The sequence below is a fragment of the Amia ocellicauda genome, unplaced genomic scaffold (assembly GCF_036373705.1).
Source record: "Amia ocellicauda isolate fAmiCal2 unplaced genomic scaffold, fAmiCal2.hap1 HAP1_SCAFFOLD_26, whole genome shotgun sequence".
Classification (NCBI taxonomy): Eukaryota; Metazoa; Chordata; class Actinopteri; order Amiiformes; family Amiidae; genus Amia; species Amia ocellicauda.
This window is the reverse complement of record NW_027102823.1, coordinates 865,547-880,719: the sequence shown is the minus strand read 5'-3', so window position 1 is coordinate 880,719 and position 15,173 is coordinate 865,547. Positions and strand designations below refer to the sequence as shown.

Below are 15,173 nucleotides of genomic sequence, written 5' to 3'. Positions count from 1 at the left end.
GTATGTATGTATATATATATATATATATATATATATATATATATGTATGTATGTATGTCCAATTGCTTTGACAATACAAATGAATTGAATTGAGAGGAAGAGAGAGAGAGAGAGAGAGAGAGAGAGAGAAAGAGAGAGAGAGAGACAGACAGACAGACAGACAGCTCAGCGATGACATCACGAGCCTCTCTCAGCTGACTGCTATGACATCACAGAGCACGTACATTCCGTTGCTTGTCGTCTGTCAACCACTCAGTCACTGCTAGCCAGACTGTCCCTAAGACAAAGTGTACAATACTTCAATTATATCTCCTCCAGACAGAAAGAGAGTGTTAAGAGCTACGATAAAGTTACCCAGGAGACGTAAAAAGCTTGCAGCACCAGGTATTTCCAGGAGGTCCCACATTCAAGTAATGACCAGGCCCTGCCCCGTTTAGCTTCCGAGATCTGACGAGATGGGGCGCGTTCAGGACGGTGTGGTTGCAAGGCAAGAGGCCTGGCTGTATGATGTCTCTTAAAGGCTGGAGGGTATTGATGGAACTTCCAGCAAAAAAAAAAAAAAAAGAAAAACGGAGGGAAAAATATCAGTGCAGCAAATGGTGTTGAAAGTAGCCGGGTACGTGTACAATTCTTCAATTATATCTCCTCCAGACTGAAAGAGAGTATTAAGAGCTACGATGAAGTTACACAGGATACGTAAAAAGCTTGCATCACCTGGTATTTCCAGGAGGTCACCCATCCAAGTACTAACCAGGCCCTGGCCCGTTTAGTTTCCAAGGTCTGACGAGATCGGGCGCGTTCAGGACGGTGTGGCCGAAAGCCAAGAGGCCTGGCTGCATGATGTCTCTAAATGGCTGGAGGGTATTGACAGAACTTCCAGCAAAAAAAAATGAAAAAAGAAAAATGGAGGGAAAAATATCTGTGCAGTAAAGGGTATTGAAAGTAGCCGGGTACGTGTACAATTCTTCAATTAAATCTCCTCCAGACAGAAAGAGAGTATTAAAAGCTACGACGAAGTTCCCCAGGTGACGTAAACAGCTTGCAGCACCTGGTACTTCCAGGAGTTCTCCCATCCAAGTACTGACCAGGTCCTGCCCCGTTTAGTTTCCGAGATCTGACGAGATTGGGGGCGTTTAGGACGGTGTGGCCGCAAGCCGAGAGGCCTGGCTGCATGATGTCTCTTAAAGGCTGGCGGGTATTGACGGAACTTCCAGCAAAAAAAAAAAAAAAAAAAAAAAAAAAAAAGAAAAATGGATGGAAAAATATCAGTGCAGCAAAGGGTGTTGACAGTAGCTGGGTACGTGTACAATACTTCAATTATATCTCCTCCAGACAGATAGAGAGTATTAAGAGCTACGATAAAGTTACCCAGGAGACGTAAAAGCTTGCAGCACTAGGTATTTCCAGGAGGTCTCACATTCAAGTACTGACCAGGTCCTGCCCCGTTTAGCTTCCGGGATCTGATGAGATCGGTCGCGCTCAGGACGGTGTGGTCGCAAGCAAGAGTCCTGGCTGCATGATGTCTCTTAAAGGCTGGAGGGTATTGACGGAACTTCCAGCAAAATAAAAAAGAAAAAAGAAAAATGGAGGGAAAAATATCAGTGCAACAAAGGATGTTGAAAGTAGCCGGGTACGTGTACAATTCTTCAATTATATCTCCTCCAGACTGAATGAGAGTATTAAGAGCTACAATGAAGTTACCCAGGAGACGTAAAAAGCTTGCAGCACCTGGTATTTCCAGGAGGTCACCCATCCAAGTACTGACCAGGCCTTGCCCCGTTTAGCTTCCAAGATCTGTTGAGATCGGGCGCGTTCAAGACGGTGTGGCCGCAAACCAAGAGGCCTGGCTGCATGATGTATCTTAAAGGCTGGCGGGTATTGACGGAACTTCCATAATAAAAAAAAAAAAAAAAAAATAGAAAAATGGAGGGAAAAATATCAGTGTAGGAAAGGGTGTTGAAAGTAGCCGGGTACGTGTACAATTCTTCAATTATATCTCCTGCAGACTGAAAGAGAGTATTAAGAGCTACGATGAAGTTACCCAGGAGACGTAAAGAGCTTGCAGCACCTGGTATTTCTAGGAGGTCTCCCATCCAAGTACTGACCAGGCCCTGCCCCGTTTATCTTCCGAGATCTGACGAGATCGGGCGCGTTAAGGACGGTGTGGCCGCAAGCCAAGAAACCTGGCTGCATAATGTCTCTTATAGGCTGGCGGGTATTGACGGAACTTCCAGCAGAAAAATAAAATTAAAATTAAAATAAAAAAATGGATGGAAAAATATCAGTGCAGGAAAGGGTGTTGAAAGTAGCCGGGTACGTGTACAATTCTTCAATTATATCTCCTCCAGACAGAAAGAGAGTATTAAGAGCTACGATGAAGTTACCCAGGAGACGTAAAAAGCTTGCAGCACCTGGTATTTCTAGGAGTTCTCACATTCAAGTACTGACCAGGCCCTGCCCCGTTTAGCTTCCGAGATCTGATGAGTTCGGGCACGTTCAGGACAATGTGTCCGCATGCCAAGAGGCCTGGCTGCATGATGTCTCTTAAAGGCTGGAGGGTATTGACGGAACTTCCAGCAAAATAAAGAAGAAAAAAGAAAAATGGAGGGAAAAATATCAGTGCAGCAAAGGCTGTTGAAAGTAGCCAGGTACGTGTACAATACTTCAATTATATCTCTCCCAGACAGATAGAGAGTATTAAGAGCTACGATGAAGTTACCCAGGAGACGTAAAAAGCTTTCAGTACCTGGTTTTTCCAGGAGGTCACCCATCCAAATACTGACCAGGCCCTGCCCCGTTTAGCTTCCGAGATCTGACGTGATGGGGCGCGTTCAGGACGGTGTGGTTGCAAGCCAAGAGGCCTGGCTGCATGATGTCTCTTAAAGGCTGGCGGGTATTGACGGAACAGCCAGCAAAAAAAAAAGAGAAATGGAGGGAAAAATATCAGTGCAGCAAAGGCTGTTGAAAGTAGCCGGGTACGTGTACAATTCTTCAATTATATCTTCTCCAGACAGAAAGAGAGTATTAAGAGCTACGATGAAGTTCCCCAGGAGACGTAAAAAGCTGGCAGCACCTGGTATTTCCAGGAGGTCTCACATTTAAGTACTGACCAGGTCCTGCCCCGTTTAGCTTCCGAGATCTGACAAGATCGGGCGCGTTCAGGACGGTGTGGCCGCAAGCCGAGATGTCTGGCTGCATGATGTCTCTTAAAGGCTGGCGGGTATTGACGGAATTTCCAGCAAAAAAAAAAAAAAAAAAAGAGAAAAATGGAGGGAAAAATATCAGTGCAGCAAAGGGTGTTGACAGTAGCTGGGTACGTGTACAATTCTTCAATTATATCTCCTCCAGACAGAAAGAGAGAATTAAGAGCTACGATAAAGTTACCCAGGAGACGTAAAAGCTTGCAGCACCAGGCATTTCCAGGAGGTCTCCCATCCAAGTACTGACCAGGTCCTGCCCCGTTTAGCTTCCGAGATCTTACGAGATCGGGCGCGTTGAGGACGGTGTGACCGCAAGCCGAGAGGCCTGGCTGCATGATGTCTCTTAAAGGTTGGCGGGTATTGACGGAACTTCCAGCAAAAAAAAAAAAAAGAAAAATGGATGGAAAAATATCAGTGCAGCAAAGGGTGTTGAAAGTAGCCGGGTACGTGTACAATTCTTCAATTATATCTCCTGGAGACAGAAAGAGAGTATTAAGAGCTACGATGAAGTTACCCAGGAGACGTAAAAAGCTTGCAGCACCTGGTATTTCTAGGAGGTCTCCCATCCAAGTACTGACCAGGCCCTGCCCCGTTTAGCTTCCGAGATCTGACGAGATCGGGCGCATTCAGGGCGGTGTGGCCACAAGCCGAAAGGGCTGGCTGCATGATGTCTCTTAAAGGTTGGCGGGTATTGACGGAACTTCCAGCAAAAAAAAAAAAAAAAAAAATAGAAAAATGGAGGGAAAAATATCAGTGCAGGAAAGGGTGTTGAAAGTAGCCGGGTACGTGTACAATTCTTCAATTATATCTCCTGCAGACTGAAAGAGAGTATTAAGAGCTACGATAAAGTTACCCAGGAGACGTAAAAGCTTGCAGCACCTGGTATTTCCAGGAGGTCTCACATTCAAGTACTGACGAGGTCCTGCCCCGTTTAGCTTCCGAGATCTGACGATATCATGCGCATTCAGGACGGTGTGGCCGAAAGCCGAGAGGCCCGGCTGCATGATGTCTCTTTAAGACTGGCGGGTATTGACGGAACTTCCAGCAAAAAAAAAAAGAAAAAAGAAAAATGGAGGGAAAAATATCAGTGTAGCAAAGGGTATTGAAAGTAGCCGGGTACGTGTACAATTCTTCAATAATATCTCCTACATACTGAAAGAGAGTATTAAGAGCTATGATGAAGTTACCCAGGAGACGTAAAAAGCTTGCAGCACCTGGTATTTCCAGGAGGTCACCCATCCAAGTACTGACCAGGCCCTGCCCAGTTAGCTTCCGAGGTCTGATGAGATCGGGCGCGTTCAGGACGGTGTGGCAGCAAGCCAAGAGGCCTGGCTGCATGATGTCTCTTAAAGGCTGGCGGGTATTGACGGAACTTCCAGCAAAAAAAAAAAAAAAAAAAAAATGGAAAATGGAGGGAAAAATATCAGTGCAGCAAAGGCTGTTGAAAGTAGCCGGGTACGTGTACAATACTTCAATTATATCTCCTCCAGACTGAATGAGAGTATTAAGAGCTACGCTGAAGTTACCTAGGAGATGTAAAAAGCTTTCAGCACCTGGTATTTCCTTGAGGTCACCCATCCAATTACTGACCAGGACCTGCTTAGTTTTTCTTCCGAGATCTGACGAGATCTTGCGTCTTCAGGACGGTGTGGCCTCAAGCCAAGAGGCCTGGCTGCATGATGTCTCTTAAAGGCTGGAGGGTATTGATGGAACTTCCTGCAAAAAACAAAAGAAAAAAGAAAAATGGAGGGATAAATATCAGTGCAGCAAAGCGTGTTGAAGGTAGCCGGGTATGTGTACAATTCTTCAATTATATCTCATCCAGACAGATAGAGAGTATTAAGAGCTACGATAAAGTTACCCAGGAGACGTAAAAGCTTGCAGCACTAGGTATTTCCAGGAGGTCTCACATTCAAGAAATGACCAGGTCCTGCCCCGTTTAGCTTCCGAGATCTGACGAGATCGGGCGCGTTCAGGACGGTGTGGCCGCAAGCCGAGATGTCTGGCTGCATGATGTCTCTTAAAGGCTGGCGGGTATTGACGGAATTTCCAGCAAAAAAAAAAAAAAAAAAAAAAAAAGAAAAATGGAGGGAAAAATATCAGTGCAGCAAAGGGTGTTGACAGTAGCTGGATACGTGTACAATACTTCAATTATATCTCCTCCAGACAGAGAGAGAGTATTAAGAGCTACGATGAAGTTACCCAGGAGACGTAAAAAGCTTGCAGCACCTGGTATTTCTAGGAGGTCTCCCATCCAAGTACTGACCAGGCCCTGCCCCGTTTAGCTTCCGAGATCTGACGAGATCGGGCGCGTTCAGGACGGTGTGGCCACAAGCCGAAAGGCCTGGCTGCATGATGTCTCTTAAAGGTTGGCGGGTATTGACGGAACTTCCAGCAAAAAAAAAAAAAAAAAAAAATAGAAAAATGGAGGGAAAAATATCAGTGCTGGAAAGGGTGTTGAAAGTAGCCGGGTAGGTGTACAATTCTTCAATTATATCTCCTGCAGACTGAAAGAGAGTATTAAGAGCTACGATAAATTTACCCAGGAGACGTAAAAGCTTGCAGCACCTGGTATTTCCAGGAGGTCTCACATTCAAGTACTGACCAGGTCCTGCCCCGTTTAGCTTCCGAGATCTGACGATATCATGCGCATTCAGGACGGTGTGGCCGAAAGCCGAGAGGTCCGGCTGCATGATGTCTCTTAAAGGCTGGCGGGTATTGACGGAATTTCCAGCAAAAAAAAAAAGAAAAAAGAAAAATGGAGGGAAAAATATCAGTGCAGCAAAGGGTTTTGAAAGCAGCCGGGTACGTGTACAATTTTTCAATAATATCTCCTACAGACTGAAAGAGAGTATTAAGAGCTATGATGAAGTTACCCAGGAGACGTAAAAAGCTTGCAGCACCAGGTATTTCCAGGAGGTCACCCATCCAAGTACTGACCAGGCCCTGCCCCATTAGCTTCCGAGATCTGATGAGATCGGGCGCGTTCAGGACGGTGTGGCCGCAAGCCAAGAGGCCTGGCTGCATGATGTCTCTTAAAGGCTGGCGGGTATTGACGGAACTTCCAGCAAAAAAAAAAAAAAAAAAAAATGGAAAATGGAGGGAAAAATATCAGTGCAGCAAAGGCTGTTGAAAGTAGCCGGGTACGTGTACAATACTTCAATTATATCTCCTCCAGACAGATAGAGAGTATTAAGAGCTACGATGAAGTTTCCCAGGAGACGTAAAAAGCTTGCAGCACCTGGTATTTCTAGGAGGTCTCCCATCCAAGTACTGACCAGGCCCTGCCCCGTTTAGCTTCCGAGATCTGACGAGATCGGGCGCATTCAGGACGGTGTGGCCACAAGCCGAGAGGCCTTGCTGCATGATGTCTCTTAAAGGCTGGCGGGTATTGACGGAACTGCCAGCAAATAAAAAAAAGAAAAATAGAGGGAAAAATACCTGTGCAGCAAAGGCTGTTGAAAGTAGCCGGGTACATGTACAATTCCTCAATTATAACACCTCCAGACAGAAAGAGAGTATTAAGAGCTACGATGAAGTTACCCAGGAGTTGTAAAAAGCTTGCAGCACCAGGTATTTCCCGGAGGTCTCCCATCCAAGTACTGATCAGGCCCTGCCCCGTTTAGCTTCCGAGATCTGACGAGATCAGGCGCGTTCAGGACAATGTGGCCGCAAGCCAAGAGGCCTGGCTGCATGATGTCTCTTAAAGGCTGGCGGGTATTGACGGAACTTCCAGCAAAAAAAAAAAAAAAAAAAAGAAAAATGGAGGGAAAAATATCAGTGCACCAAAGGCTGTTGAAAGTAGCCGGGTACATGTACAATTCCTCAATTATAACACCTCCAGACAGATAGAGAGTATTAAGAGCTACGATGAAGTTTCCCAGGAGACGTTAATAGCTTGCAGCACCTTTTATTTCCAGCAGGTCTCCCATGCAAGTACTGAACAAGCCCTGCCCCGTTCAGCTTCCGAGGTCTGACGAGATTGGGGGTGTTCAGGGCGGTGTGGCCGCAAGCCGAGAGGCCTGGCTGCATGATGTGTCTTAATGGTTGGCGGGTATTGACGGAACTTCCAGCAAAAAAAAAAAAAAAGAAAAATGGAGGGAAAAATATCAGTGCAGCAATGGGTGTTGAAAGTAGCCGGGTACGTGTACAATACTTCAATTATATCTCCTCCATACAGAAAGAGAGTATTAAGAGCTACGATAAACTTACCCAGCAGACGTAAAAAGCTTGCAGCACCAGGTATTTCCAGGAGGTCTCACATTCAAGTACTGACCAGGCCCTGCCCCACTCAGTTTCCGAGATCTGACGAGATCGGGCGCGTTCAGGATGGTGTGGCCGCAAGCCGAGACGCCTGGCTGCATGATGTCTCTTAAAGGCTGGCGGGTATTGACGGAACTTCCAGCAAAAAAAAAAAAAAAAAAAAGAAATAGAAAAATGGAGGGAAAAATATCAGTGCAGTAATGGGTTTTGAAAGTAGCCGGGTACGTGTACAATTCTTCAATTATATCTCCTCCAGACAGAAAGAGAGTATTAAGAGCTACGATGAAGTTACCCAAGAGACGTAAAAAGCTTGCAGCACCTGGCATTTCCAGGAGGTCACCCATCCAAGTACTGACCAGGCCCTGCCCCGTTTAAATTCCAAGATCTGATGAGATCGGGGGCGTTCAGGACGGTGTGGCTGCAAGCCAAGAGGCCGGGCTGCATGATGTCTTTTAATGGTTGGCGGGTTTTGACGGAACATCCAGCAAAAAAAAAAAAAAGAGAAATGGAGGGAGAAATACCAGTGCAGCAAAGGGTTTTGAAAGTAGCCGGGTACGTGTACAATTCTTCAATTATATCTCCTCCAGACAGAAAGAGAGTATTAAGAGCTACGATGAAGTTACCCAGGAGACGTAAAAAGCTTGCAGCACCTGGTATTTCTAGGAGGTCAGCCATCCAAGTACTGACAAGGCCCTGCCCCGTTTAGCTTCCGAGATCTGACGAGATCGGGCGCATTCAGGACGGTGTGGCCACAAGCCGAGAGGCCTGGCTGCATGATGTCTCTTAAAGGTTGGCGGGTATTGACGGAACTTCCAGCAAAAAAAAAAAAAAAAAAAAAAGGAAAATGGATGGAAAAATATCAGTGCAGCAAAGGGTGTTGACAGTAGCTGGGTACGTGTACAATACTTCAATTATGTCTCCTCCAGACAGAAAGAGAGTATTAAGAGCTACGATGAAGTTACCCAGGAGACGTAAAAAGCTTGCAGCACCTGGTATTTCTAGGAGGTCAGCCATCCAAGTACTGACCAGGCCCTGCCCCGTTTAGCTTCCGAGATCTTACGAGATCGGGCGCATTCAGGACGGTGTGGCCACAAGCCGAGAGGCCTGGCTGCATGATGTCTCTTAAAGGTTGGCGGATATTGACGAACTTCCAGCAAAAAGAAAAAAGAAAAATGGAGGGAAAAATATCAGTGCAGCAAAGGCTGTTGAAAGTAGCCGTGTACGTGTACAATACTTCAATTATATCTCCTCCAGACAGAAAGAGAGTACTAAGAGCTACGATGAAGTTACCCAGGAGACAAAAAAGCTTGCAGCACCAGGTATTTCCAGGAGGTCACCCATCCAAGTACTGACCAGGCCCTGCCCCGTTTAGCTTCCGAGATCTGACGAGATCGGGCGCGTTCAGGACGGTGTGGCCGCAAGCCAAGAGACCTGGCTGCATGATGTCTCTTAAAGGCTGGCGGGTATTGACGGAACTTCCAGCAAAAAAAAAACAAAAAAAAAGGAAAATGGAGGGAAAAATATCAGTGCAGGAAAGGGTGTTGAAAGTAGCCGGGTACGTGTACAATACTTCAATTATATCTCCTCCAGACTGAAAGAGAGTATTAAGAGCTACGATGAAGTTACCCAGGAGACGTAAAAAGCTTGCAGCACCAGGTATTTCCAGGAGGACACCCATCCAAGTACTGACCAGACCCTGCCCCGTTTAGCTTCCGAGATATGATGAGACCAGGCGCGTTCAGGACGGTGTGGCCGCAAGCCAAGAGACCTGGCTGCATGATGTCTCTTAAAGGCTGGCAAGTATTGACGGAACTTCCAGCAAAAAAAAAAAAAAAAAAGAAAAATGGATGGAAAAATATCAGTGCAGCAAAGGCTGTTGAAAGTAGCCGTGTACGTGTACAATACTTCAATTATATCTCCTCCAGACAGAAAGAGAGTACTAAGAGCTACGATGAAGTTACCCAGGAGACAAAAAAGCTTGCAGCACCAGGTATTTCCAGGAGGTCACCCATCCAAGTACTGACCAGGCCCTCCCCCTTTTACCTTCCGAGATCTGACGAGATCGGGCGCGTTCAGGATGGTGTGGCCGCAAGCCAAGAGGCCTGGCTGCATGATGTCTCTTAAAGGCTGGCGGGTATTGACGGAACTTCCAGCAAAAAAAAAAAAAAAAGAAAAATGGATGGAAAAATATCAGTGCAGCAAATGGTGTTGACAGTAGCTGGGTACGTGTACAATACTTCAATTATATCTCCTCCAGACAGATAGAGAGTATTAAGAGCTACGATAAAGTTACCCAGGAGACATAAAAGCTTGCAGCACCAGGTATTTCCAGGAGGTCTCACATTCATGTACTGACCAGGTCCTGCCCCGTTTAGCTTCCGAGATCTGACGAGATCGGGCGCGTTCAGGATGGTGTGGCCGCAAGCCGAGATGCCTGGCTGCATGATGTCTCTTAAAGGCTGGCGGGTATTGACGGAATTTCCAGCAAAAAAAAAAAAAAAAAAATAGAAAAATGGAGGGAAAAATATCAGTGCAGGAAAGGGTGTTGAAAGTAGCCGGGTACGTGTTTAATTCTTCAATTATATCTCATGGAGACAGAAAGAGAGTATTAAGAGCTACGATGAAGTTACCCAGGAGACGTAAAAAGCTTGCAGCACCTGGTATTTCTAAGAGGTCTCCCATCCAAGTACTGACCAGGTCCTGCCCCGTTTAGCTTCCGAGATCTGACGATATCATGCGCGTTCAGGACGGTATGGCCGCAAGCCAAGAGGCCTGGCTGCATGATGTCTCTTTAAGGCTGGCGGGTATTGACGGAACTTCCAGCAAAAAAAAAAAGAAAAAAGAAAAATGGAGGGAAAAATATCAGTGCAGCAAAGGGTTTTGAAAGTAGCCGGGTACGTGTACAATTCTTCAATAATATCTCCTACAGACTGAAAGAGAGTATTAAGAGCTATGATGAAGTTACCCAGGAGACGTAAAAAGCTTGCAGCACCTGGTATTTCCAGGAGGTCACCCATCCACGTACTGACCAGGCCCTGCCCTGTTAGCTTCCAAGATCTGACGAGATCGGGCGCGTTCAGGACGGTGTGGCCGCAAGCCAAGAGGCCTGGCTGCATGATGTCTCTTAAAGGCTGGCGGGTATTGACGGAACTTCCAGTAAAAAAAAAAAAAAAAAAAAATGGAAAATGGAGGGAAAAATATCAGTGCAGCAAAGGCTGTTGAAAGTAGCCGGGTACGTGTACAATACTTCAATTATATCTCCTCCAGACAGATAGAGAGTATTAAGAGCTACGATGAAGTTTCCCAGGAGACGTAAAAAGCTTGCAGCACCAGGTATTTCCAGGAGGTCTCCCATCCAAGTACTGACCAGGCCCTGCCCCGTTTAGCTTCCGAGATCTGACGAGATCGGGCATGTTCAGGACGTTGTGGCCGCAAGCCAAGAGGCCTGGCTTCATGATGTCTCTTAAAGGCTGGCGGGTATTGACGGAATTTCCAGCAAAAAAAAAAGAAAGAAAAATGGATGGAAAAATATCAGTGCAGCAAAGGGTGTTGAAAGTAGCCGGGTACATGTACAATTCTTCAATTATATCTCCTGCAGACTGAAAGAGAGTATTAAGAGCTACGATGAACTCACCTAAAGGATTATTAGGAACACCATACTAATACTGTGTTTGACCCCCTTTCGCCTTCAGAACTGCTTTAATTCTACGTGGCATTGATTCAACAAGGTGCTGAAAGCATTCTTTAGAAATGTTGGCCCATATTGATAGGATAGCATCTTGCAGTTGATGGAGATTCGTGGGATGCACATCCAGGGCACGAAGCTCCCGTTCCACCACATCCCAAAGATGCTCTATTGGGTTGAGATCTGGTGACTGTGGGGGCCAGTTTAGTACAGTGAACTCATTGTCATGTTCAAGAAACCAATTTGAAATGATTCGACCTTTGTGACATGGTGCATTATCCTGCTGGAAGTAGCCATCAGAGGATGGGTACATGGTGGTCAAAAAGGGATGGACATGGTCAGAAACAATGCTCAGGTAGGCCGTAGCATTTAAACGATGCCCAATTGGCACTAAGGGGCCTAAAGTGTGCCAAGAAGACATCCCCCACACCATTACACCACCACCACCAGCCTGCACAGTGGTAACAAGACATGATGGATCCATGTTCTCATTCTGTTTACGCCAAATTCTGACTCTACCATCTTAATGTCTCACCTCTTTTTCCTATTTGTGGTGGAGATGAGTGGTACCCAGTGGGGTCTTCTGCTGTTGTAGCCCATCCGCCTCAAGGTTGTACGTGTTGTGGCATCACAAATGCTTTGCTGCATACCTCGGTTGTAGCGAGTGGTTACTTCAGTCAAAGTTGCTCTTCTATCAGCTTGAATCGAGTCGGCCCATTCTCCTCTGAGCTCTAGCATCAACAAGGCATTTTCGCCCACAGGACTGCCGCATACTGGATGTTTTTCCCTTTTCACACCATTCTTTGTAAACCCTAGAAATGGTTGTGCGTGAAAATCCCAGTAACTGAGCAGATTGTGAAATACTCAGACCGGCCCGTCTGGCACCAACAACCATGCCACGCTCAAAATTGCTTAAATCACCTTTCATTCCCATTCAGACATTCAGTTTGGAGTTCAGGAGATTGTCTTGACCAGGACCACACCCCTAAATGCATTGAAGCAACTGCCATGTGATTGGTTGATTAGATAATTGCATTAATGAGAAATTGAACAGGTGTTCCTAATAATCCTTTAGGTGAGTGTATATGTATGTATGTGTATGTATGTCCAATTGCTTTGACAATACAAATGAAATGAATTGAGAGAGAGAGAGAGAGAGAGAGGAATATGAGCTCCTAAAAAACATTTGTTTTTATACATAAGCGGATTTAATTTGTGATTTACAAATGAATATATAGCACTATAAACATACACAGAAGACATGGAATAGAAATTCAGAAGAAAAAGTATTCAAAAAATAATAATTTTAAGAGAAACACAAAAAGAAGAAAGCAGAGAGACAGTTCAGGAAGAAAAGTCAGAAAAGAAAAGCTGAAGACAAGAATTGGAGGTAAGAGACAAATAATTAAACAAAAAAATATGTATTAATAAAATAAATAAGCATTCTCAGTAGTTGACTCAGCCAATGAAAATGCAGAGCTCCGATTTGAATAGAGTGACAGTAGGAGAGAGCCCAACTGCCACTGAGACTGATAGAAATCTATCGAACAGCAGTCTGACTGCAGAGCTGCCTTTTGAAATCCGATACCCTGAAGACATTCGCTCTGCACAGGCTAAGAAGGACTACAAACAAGCTGGATTGAGAGCATCTCCTGAGACCCTCATCCTAGACTACACCGGTAAAGGAGAAAACAGGGTCAAGAACAATCTACTGTTCTACACCGCCTTTCACAAAACCCTGTGCCAGACATACCCCAATAACAACAAGAGGGGCATTAGCAGAGGCAGGCAGATCTCAGTGCTGGTAGAGAAAGACACAGACAGTGTGATGCTCACTTTTAATGTATACCACAACGGGACCATCATGGTGCAGGGCAGCGAGAGCAGCCTGGACCAATTAGCTCTCGGCTTCCACACCTCAAAGCAGCAGACTGAGGTAGAGAAACAAGAGCCAGAGCCGGCCACCCTGCAGTCTGCCCCCAGCCACACGGAGCCAGACAGTGCCCCATCTCCCACAGACTGCCCCCCTGTCTCCCCAAAACTCTCCAGCAACATTAAAACACTAAAGGAATGCCTATCAGTGCTGGAGCTGGAGTTTGCGGAGTTCAGGGAGCAGACCTTGAGCACCCTGGCCCAGACCTCCTTGTGCGATCAGCTCCGGGATGAGATGCACAGACTAAAGATGCAGCACAAGGCTGAGATCCATGAGCTGAGAGCAGCAGTGAGAGACCTGGAGGAGCAGAGCCAAACCCTGAGGACGGAGCTGCGCAGAGCGAGGGAGGAGCTGACCAGGACACCCCAGCACAGCCAGCTAAGGAGCCTGCAGAGCCAGCTGGAGGAGCTAAGAGAGGAGCTACACATCACTGGAGCACAGAGACTGCACTGCACTGACCCCACAACACCTCCAACCCCTGACGCACCCACTGATCCACCCACACTCCCCACCACTCCTGACACACCCACTATCACCAGACCTGCCACTAATACACAACCCCCTGAAACGCCACTCCCCCAAAACACACCCGCTGCCCCCACCACTCCCGACGCAAACCCGGAGTGGCAGGTCAACGCAGAGGTGGTCATTCTGAGCGAATCCAATGGGAAGTTCCTGGTTGAGAGGCGCCTCTTCCCTGGGCGAAAAGTGAAAAAGCTTTGGTGCTCCACAGCACAGAGAGCCCTGGAGCTGCTCTCCAAGAGGAGGCTTTGCCAAGTCAAACACATCCTCATCCACACCGGCACTAACGACCTGAGTGCCCGCAGGGGCGATGTGGCCTCTGCCCTGAGACAGGTAGCAACGAAAGCCACAGAGGAATTCCCAACTGCCAAAATTTCCATCTCCACACTGCTGCCCCGCACAGACGTGCCCCTGCACATCATCCAGGCCATCAACGCAGAAGTGTCCCGAAGATGTGCCCTCCTCCCCAACGTCCACCTGGCACACCACTGAGACATCCAGCCACATCACCTGTATGACCACGTCCACCTCAACAAGACGGGTGTGAGGATCATCTCAAAGGTCCTCAAGGACACAACCCTGGGCCGAAACCCCACACACCCCCACCTCGAGACCAGGAGCAAACCCCCCAGCCCCCGGCCACATCCCCAGCCACCGGCTCCACCCCAGCCCCAGCCCCTGAGACCCCGCGGCCCCATTCCCCACCCCCCCATCCCCAGAGGGCCCGTCCAGCACAGCAGAGCGGACAGCCGGGGACCAGCACAGCCACACAGCCACGCAGCAGCGGCTTCCAGAGCCTGGAGGCCCGATGCTGCCCAGCTGGCCCAGATAAGGCAACTCCTCAGTGTCATCTGTACCACACTGCTGAGTTAACTGAGCCTCAACACACATATATATGGTTGTGGAGATGGAGAGTAAGAAAAAATGTGATTTAATTATTCTGATATTTTGATGCAAAGATAAAATCTTTGAGTGATTATTATGTATATCCATATATAATTATTAATAGTAATATAATATCAGTTGTAGACCACAAATTAAACTTTCTTATGTAGAAGAGACAAGTATAATAAAATATATTAACATGTCCTTTAAAATAAGCAGTTGGAATATGCAGGGTTTACGCTCCTCAACTTTTGGAATGAAGAGCACAGGCCCTGAACTGATCAACACTGTAAATAGTTCAGATGTTTTCATTCTTGTAGAGACTTGGTGCTGTGCAGATATGTCTATACACTGGATGGATACAATGGATACAGGGAGCTGATTGTGCCCTCCTATAAAAAACCCAAAGTCAGGTGTGGCAGGGCCTCGTGGGGGATTATCGTGTGGTACAGGGAGGAGCTCCGAGCAGCCCTATGCCCAGTACAGAGAGGAGACACACACCTGTGGATGAAAATCAGAAAAGACACCCTACAAAATAACACAGATATATACCTATGTGCAATTTATATGCCACCCGCAGACTCCCCCTACTATAATGAGGAAGGCTTTCATGAGCTTCAAAACGAAATCTGCCACTTCCAGACCCTGGGCTCTGTACTGCTGTGTGGCGATCTCAATGCCAGGA

The 15,173-nt window shown here is 46.7% G+C and overlaps 8 non-coding genes and 22 pseudogenes across 8 annotated transcripts; all 30 read right to left on the bottom strand.

The window, feature by feature from the left end:
- Positions 1 to 369: 369 nt before the first annotated feature.
- LOC136726790 (uncharacterized) lies at positions 370 to 488 on the bottom strand (annotated as a pseudogene).
- A 214-nt stretch (positions 489 to 702) lies between these two features.
- On the bottom strand, positions 703 to 821 carry LOC136726535 (uncharacterized; annotated as a pseudogene).
- Positions 822 to 1,036: 215 nt separating this feature from the next.
- On the bottom strand, positions 1,037 to 1,155 carry LOC136726724 (uncharacterized; annotated as a pseudogene).
- A 227-nt stretch (positions 1,156 to 1,382) lies between these two features.
- Positions 1,383 to 1,501, bottom strand: LOC136726806 (uncharacterized; annotated as a pseudogene).
- Positions 1,502 to 1,716: 215 nt separating this feature from the next.
- Positions 1,717 to 1,835, bottom strand: LOC136727181 (uncharacterized; annotated as a pseudogene).
- Positions 1,836 to 2,056: 221 nt separating this feature from the next.
- On the bottom strand, positions 2,057 to 2,175 carry LOC136726959 (5S ribosomal RNA). The gene has a single exon (XR_010808332.1). It is a non-coding gene; the product is annotated as a 5S ribosomal RNA (ribosomal RNA).
- Positions 2,176 to 2,399: 224 nt separating this feature from the next.
- Positions 2,400 to 2,518, bottom strand: LOC136726710 (uncharacterized; annotated as a pseudogene).
- A 216-nt stretch (positions 2,519 to 2,734) lies between these two features.
- LOC136726529 (uncharacterized) lies at positions 2,735 to 2,853 on the bottom strand (annotated as a pseudogene).
- Positions 2,854 to 3,061: 208 nt separating this feature from the next.
- LOC136726497 (uncharacterized) lies at positions 3,062 to 3,180 on the bottom strand (annotated as a pseudogene).
- Positions 3,181 to 3,398: 218 nt separating this feature from the next.
- Positions 3,399 to 3,517, bottom strand: LOC136727124 (uncharacterized; annotated as a pseudogene).
- Positions 3,518 to 3,729: 212 nt separating this feature from the next.
- Positions 3,730 to 3,848, bottom strand: LOC136726763 (5S ribosomal RNA). Its single transcript, XR_010808231.1, has one exon. It is a non-coding gene; the product is annotated as a 5S ribosomal RNA (ribosomal RNA).
- A 554-nt stretch (positions 3,849 to 4,402) lies between these two features.
- On the bottom strand, positions 4,403 to 4,520 carry LOC136727105 (uncharacterized; annotated as a pseudogene).
- Positions 4,521 to 5,075: 555 nt separating this feature from the next.
- Positions 5,076 to 5,194, bottom strand: LOC136726711 (uncharacterized; annotated as a pseudogene).
- Positions 5,195 to 5,417: 223 nt separating this feature from the next.
- Positions 5,418 to 5,536, bottom strand: LOC136726901 (5S ribosomal RNA). The gene has a single exon (XR_010808279.1). It is a non-coding gene; the product is annotated as a 5S ribosomal RNA (ribosomal RNA).
- Positions 5,537 to 5,756: 220 nt separating this feature from the next.
- Positions 5,757 to 5,875, bottom strand: LOC136726818 (uncharacterized; annotated as a pseudogene).
- Positions 5,876 to 6,091: 216 nt separating this feature from the next.
- On the bottom strand, positions 6,092 to 6,209 carry LOC136726968 (5S ribosomal RNA). Its single transcript, XR_010808340.1, has one exon. It is a non-coding gene; the product is annotated as a 5S ribosomal RNA (ribosomal RNA).
- Positions 6,210 to 6,429: 220 nt separating this feature from the next.
- LOC136726708 (5S ribosomal RNA) lies at positions 6,430 to 6,548 on the bottom strand. Its single transcript, XR_010808226.1, has one exon. It is a non-coding gene; the product is annotated as a 5S ribosomal RNA (ribosomal RNA).
- A 210-nt stretch (positions 6,549 to 6,758) lies between these two features.
- Positions 6,759 to 6,877, bottom strand: LOC136727136 (uncharacterized; annotated as a pseudogene).
- A 218-nt stretch (positions 6,878 to 7,095) lies between these two features.
- On the bottom strand, positions 7,096 to 7,214 carry LOC136726738 (uncharacterized; annotated as a pseudogene).
- Positions 7,215 to 7,427: 213 nt separating this feature from the next.
- On the bottom strand, positions 7,428 to 7,546 carry LOC136726473 (uncharacterized; annotated as a pseudogene).
- Positions 7,547 to 7,770: 224 nt separating this feature from the next.
- On the bottom strand, positions 7,771 to 7,889 carry LOC136727041 (uncharacterized; annotated as a pseudogene).
- Positions 7,890 to 8,101: 212 nt separating this feature from the next.
- Positions 8,102 to 8,220, bottom strand: LOC136727151 (uncharacterized; annotated as a pseudogene).
- A 220-nt stretch (positions 8,221 to 8,440) lies between these two features.
- LOC136727037 (uncharacterized) lies at positions 8,441 to 8,559 on the bottom strand (annotated as a pseudogene).
- Positions 8,560 to 8,767: 208 nt separating this feature from the next.
- On the bottom strand, positions 8,768 to 8,886 carry LOC136727091 (5S ribosomal RNA). The gene has a single exon (XR_010808402.1). It is a non-coding gene; the product is annotated as a 5S ribosomal RNA (ribosomal RNA).
- A 218-nt stretch (positions 8,887 to 9,104) lies between these two features.
- LOC136727377 (uncharacterized) lies at positions 9,105 to 9,223 on the bottom strand (annotated as a pseudogene).
- A 215-nt stretch (positions 9,224 to 9,438) lies between these two features.
- On the bottom strand, positions 9,439 to 9,557 carry LOC136726983 (5S ribosomal RNA). Its single transcript, XR_010808354.1, has one exon. It is a non-coding gene; the product is annotated as a 5S ribosomal RNA (ribosomal RNA).
- Positions 9,558 to 9,770: 213 nt separating this feature from the next.
- On the bottom strand, positions 9,771 to 9,889 carry LOC136727205 (uncharacterized; annotated as a pseudogene).
- A 219-nt stretch (positions 9,890 to 10,108) lies between these two features.
- Positions 10,109 to 10,227, bottom strand: LOC136727364 (uncharacterized; annotated as a pseudogene).
- A 216-nt stretch (positions 10,228 to 10,443) lies between these two features.
- Positions 10,444 to 10,561, bottom strand: LOC136727130 (uncharacterized; annotated as a pseudogene).
- Positions 10,562 to 10,781: 220 nt separating this feature from the next.
- Positions 10,782 to 10,900, bottom strand: LOC136727027 (5S ribosomal RNA). The gene has a single exon (XR_010808394.1). It is a non-coding gene; the product is annotated as a 5S ribosomal RNA (ribosomal RNA).
- Between the last annotated feature and the right edge of the window lie 4,273 nt (positions 10,901 to 15,173).